This window comes from Quercus robur, chromosome 4 (genome assembly GCF_932294415.1).
Source record: "Quercus robur chromosome 4, dhQueRobu3.1, whole genome shotgun sequence".
NCBI lineage: Eukaryota > Viridiplantae > Streptophyta > Magnoliopsida > Fagales > Fagaceae > Quercus > Quercus robur.
Window position 1 is genome coordinate 8,667,221 of NC_065537.1, and position 5,196 is coordinate 8,672,416.

The 5,196-nt window shown below is 29.6% G+C and overlaps 1 long non-coding RNA gene across 4 annotated transcripts; it reads left to right on the forward strand.

The window, feature by feature from the left end:
• The first annotated feature begins 891 nt into the window (after positions 1 to 891).
• On the forward strand, positions 892 to 4,944 carry LOC126720513 (uncharacterized). 4 transcript variants are annotated; one of them, XR_007653469.1, is made up of 4 exons: positions 892 to 1,166; positions 3,148 to 3,252; positions 4,092 to 4,171; positions 4,670 to 4,944. It is a non-coding gene; the product is annotated as an uncharacterized LOC126720513 (long non-coding RNA). The 4 variants fall into 4 exon arrangements; XR_007653470.1 differs by having other exon boundaries at positions 3,148 to 4,171; positions 4,650 to 4,944; XR_007653468.1 differs by having other exon boundaries at positions 3,148 to 4,171.
• Positions 4,945 to 5,196: the final 252 nt, after the last annotated feature.

Here is a 5,196-nt window from a genome sequence, read left to right on the forward strand (position 1 = left end):
TGTAAGGTTAGTTTTGTTTATATATTAATTAATACATAGTACTTTGTTCACCATTGAATACTCATATAATCAATTTACAATTCAGTTTTCAAAAATTAAACCAAAATTCTTTTAAATTATCTATAATATTTTGTCCTCTGAAAATTTTATCTCTTTGATTTTAGTATATTGTGTTTCTTAAGCTATAGAGAGATTTTCTTTGGTTTCTGCAAACTCTCTCTCTCTCCAAATGTAGGAAGCCCTAAACGCACGGTATAGCATTCAAGATCTACAACTCACGGTATAGATTTAGTCCTTACGTTGAGGTTTAGGTTTTAAGAGATTTATATATTACTACTATGTGGTTGAATTTCCCGTGACATCAATTTTATGTTTTTAACCAAATACATCAGGAAAGCAAGAGAAGGCGCATAAATATTTAGTCCTTACGTTTAGGTTTAGGTTTAGGTTTTAAGAGGTTTATATATTACTACTATGTGGCTGAATTTCCCGTGACATCAGTTTTATGTTTTTTTTTTTTTTTTTTTTTTAATTTGTTTTATGTAAGGTTAGTTTGTTTACATTAGTTCTTTATCTCAAAGATAAGGCTTTTATTTCTACCGCAAGAATTATTTAGGTATGTATCCCTTGCAAGCACACATGAACTTAAATTGTCTTTTAATATATGCATGCTTTATTATTTTCTAATAGTTTTCCAGTGCATCGCACGGGTTAGCGACTAGTATATATATAAAACCGAAGCTTTTGAAGCTTCCACAATTTTCCACGTCAGCACAGTATTAAAAAAAAATTCTAAAAAAAAATAAAAAAGTAAGCACAAAAAAAAAGACCTTTTCTAAAACCTAATAAAAACACCCGATAAAAACCAAAAAATAAAAAAACGCCGTTCCTCTCTCTTCTCACCAAAAAATAAAAAAACATATCGCAAAAAGAAGCCTCTGCCGTTCCTTTCTCTTCTCTATTTCTCTATCGTCTCCTTCCCCAAAACCCAACACTGAAAATCAATCCTGCCAAGAAGTCATCCCCACATGGTTAGGTCTGAGATAGAAAGAAGGCATCACCAACCATATGGTTTGGTCCTTCGGAGAGTTTTTCCAGAAGCGAAGGTGACGATGGGACCGCAACAGAGCTTGAAGAGAAAATCAAATCAGGCACCGCCACTGCTGGTATTTTATACCATTAACATATTTTATTTTTATAATTTTCCCAATAAATGTAAATGTTTAATTTTCTGATCTGGGTATTTCATAATATTTTGATTAGGAATCCATAACCCTAACCAAATTTGATTAGGAATCCATAACCCTATGTTATATTATAAATAATGTTTTTTTAGGGATTATTTGTTACCATGCAACTCATGGCTAAAAATTTTTATCTTTCATTCCTCTCTTTTGAAATTTTTTTGCTCACTTTATAATTCTGAATTTTTATTGCTCTCTTTATAATTCTTCAGTTTTTTTGGATTTAATTTTGTGAATTTTTATCTGGGTTCATGTGACTACCCCTTAAAAACTTGATTTTAGTGTATAGTTTGGGGATTTAAATTCGAAATTCATAAGGAATTTTAATTTCTAATTCTTTGAGATTGTGTATTTGAAATTCTTTTATGATTCATATGTTAGATATTGGGATTGGTATTGATGGTGGGATAGGTTTATATTGTAGGAAACAACATTTATTTAGATAGTTTTGGTAATAGTTGATAGTATTGTACAATTGTTTTTTTTTTTTTTTTTGGCTGCACTATTGTGACAATAATTTACTATATTGATTATTAGTCTGTGGATTTACCATATTGAGAAGTAGGTTTGATTTTTTTAATGATTTATTTCATGGTGTGTTTGTGTCTGGATGTGTTTAGTATTCCCATCTCTCTTACATGAACATAAGTTGTTTGATAAAATTCCTGTGTAATTTTTTTTTGTTATTCTAGGAGTCATATTACATGGAGATTGGTAAGGAAGAAGATAAGTAAAGAATGTGATGCTATGTTGCTGATTTAATCAGGTTGAGATGTGTGCCTCTAGACAATTAAATAATTTTGAACAAAAATTACCCAAACTCATGATTTGGAATTGGCTGCTGTGGTTTTTGCTTCAGATCTGATGGTAAAGTATTGAATGTTAATAATAGGCCCTTGGTTACAAAATTGTTATGATTCGATATGTAGGTATGATATATAAAAGGTCCATATATGATTTTGGATGAGGGATAGCATGAATGGTTTATATAAATAGTCTAAAGAACTCCACTCATTTTTCTTATGCTTTTTTAATTGAACCAGGATGGATTTTGTTTCTCCAACTTAAAGCGAATGACTAGCTTTCATGTGCTACACCTATTCTTTGAACTTGCTTTTAAGTTTCATATGATTGTATTCTTTAAGAAAACATGTATTAAAAATTTACCTTTTGGAATATGCTTTTACATCCTTTATGAGATTTTGTGTTACCAAGATTTGCTGTAGCTCAATTTGTTGTATGGTTTATAGTAGTGGAACAACTGAGTGTGTATTTTGGTTTCTGCAATGAAAATAGTTGGTTTAGTAGTGAATATTATTTTTTCACTTTGACATTAACGAAACCGTTACATCAATTATGAAGTTTATATCTTATCTTTTATCAATATATTTTATTATATTTTCCCCTTAAAATTTTGATAGAGATGGTAGTAGCTTCAAAGCATACACACGTAATTTCTTCATATTATTTTTTTCCTATAAAGTTTTTTTTTTTCCAAATCATCACCATTAGCAATTCATTACTATTTTTTTTTCTCAAAGTCATAATACATTTAGTGTTAATTTTGTGATTTTTCTTGGGTTTTCCTTGATAAATTTAAGTTGAATCTTTGAAACGAACAGTGGGAACCATCCCAATTGATAAGGTTATTACTGTACAATCTATTTGTATTTTAGATTGAGCCAATCGTTCGAGAAATTCACTAAAGCTATTTGATCTGTCAGATATGGGCTTAGATAGCAAATTTGGAAGTACTAATAGATACATGTTTTGGAATTTTTTCTGTTACATTTGTAGTTTTGTAATGATTTATAACTATTATGCCACTATTTTAAAGTTGAGTATAGACATTTTTAATAATGTTCACTTTCATTAAGTGTTGTTTCTTTTACATGTACACAAGGTGTTTGATGAAATTTCCTATGAGTTCTAGAAGCCATAATACATGGAGAGTTGTAAGGAGGAAGATAGGTAAGAAATGTGATGCTCTATTGTTGATTTAATCAAGGTAAGCTATGTTTGATTCTTATGACTATTTATCAATTAAAAATGTATTGTATATAAATGTTTTTTTTTTCTTCTAAACTTTGTCTCATTATTTTTATTTTCTTTTCTCTCCTGTTTTATCCTATACAATTGTTCAACTCAGGAGCCCTCCACCAAATTTTAGATTCCTTTTCAATTGAACTAGGATAGGCTTATAGATATACATACTCCAACTTATAGATAGACTATCCATTTGGATTAAAAATTTGTTGTTTTTTACCTCCGGTAATATGCCATTACATCATTTATGAGATTTGTGTTATCAAGATTTTGTATAGCTCAATTTGTTGTATTGTTTATAGTGATGGAACTATTGAGAGTGTATTGTGGTTTCTTCAATGAAATTGGTAGGTTTAAGAATATTTGCAAAATTGAGAATATTGTTTAATGGTGGGAAACATAATTTTTTGTTGGCTAGAAGCATAGGCAACCACAAAATTGAGAATATTGTTTAAAGGGTGATTAGAGATGATAACCCAAAATATGGTAGGTGGATGGTATGTTGATACAATAGTTTCAGAATTAATCCCTTTTAAATTTGATGGTTTTTCTACACAACGATGATGAACTATTTAGTACATTGATACAATTCTTTATTATGTTCAAAATCCTAACTTTCTTGATGTGTGGCTCTATCAACCTTTCATATGAAAGCCAGGAAACTTTGAAATTTTAAATTAATAATATAGATCATGTAGTCCAAACAAGATGTTCAAATTTATGATTTATGTCTCTTCCCATTCCTCTCACACTCATTTTAGATAAAATTTTCTTGGGGAATGATCTTAATCTGTATAGCAGATTGCTTGCAGCCTTGCAATGTTGTTGACTACAAGTATTCTCTACATGGGCTGCCAGTGGATTCTGATGAGTACCTTCAGGTATTATATGAGGTTTCTTTTAAACCTTCTCTCTTTTTGTGTCATTGCAATTTTTTTTAATAATGATTTCTGTTTGGTTACTAAGAAAGTGTAGTAATAGAATACATATAGTTTTAGGTTTTTATTTAGTTTGGTTGGGATTTGGGCATCTTCTTTATATAGCTGTTTGGGCTTTGTTTTTTTCTCCCCCCCCCCCCCAAAAAAAAAGAAGAATTCTATTTGGTTGCTGAAGGAAATCAAGTTCAAATTAGAATCTCAAATAAATTACATCGTCAGTGAAAGAAAGCAAAAATATTTAAATTTTTACAACATTATTAGATTGCATGCATGGGATCTCTTATGGTCATTCTCTCAAAATTTTACACTGAACTACTAACATATGTGGTGACTCTTGACAACATCATATGCATTGAGAATTGACTTAAAAGGGTGTTGATGATTTTGCTTTAAATTACTGGGACTATTTTTCTAATTGAAGGGGTTGTCGATATTTCCTAGAGGTATGAAAGGTTTGATTTAGCATCAACAAAAAGTAGATAACTCAATTCAATTATGATCCTGCTTTCATGGAGGAAATGAGGACAAGAAGACAAACATCTCATGAGTTTCACATACACAGTTGCAGAACCAGTTCATAAACCATAGAAATATGGACTATGTAAATTGACAAATGTCTATGTACAATGATAGATTTGCTTATTCAACTTGTGGTGGTGTTCATAAAGTAACATTCAACTAGCATTAATAACACCTACTCTTCTATGTTTATGAAATTTTACATGTATTACTTTTGCGATCTTTTGAAATTATGTTGTTTTAGGTTTCTACAAGTTTGTGTTTATTTTTATTTTTATTTTTATGTGAACTTTTATTTTGAATAAATTTTTTTATTTTCATATATTTTCAAGTCAATATCTTGAACAAAATAAATATATTTAATTTTTATTTAACTATCCCGTGCATCGCACGGGTTAGCGACTAGTATATATATATATATATATATATAAGATGAGTTCAAGTTACAC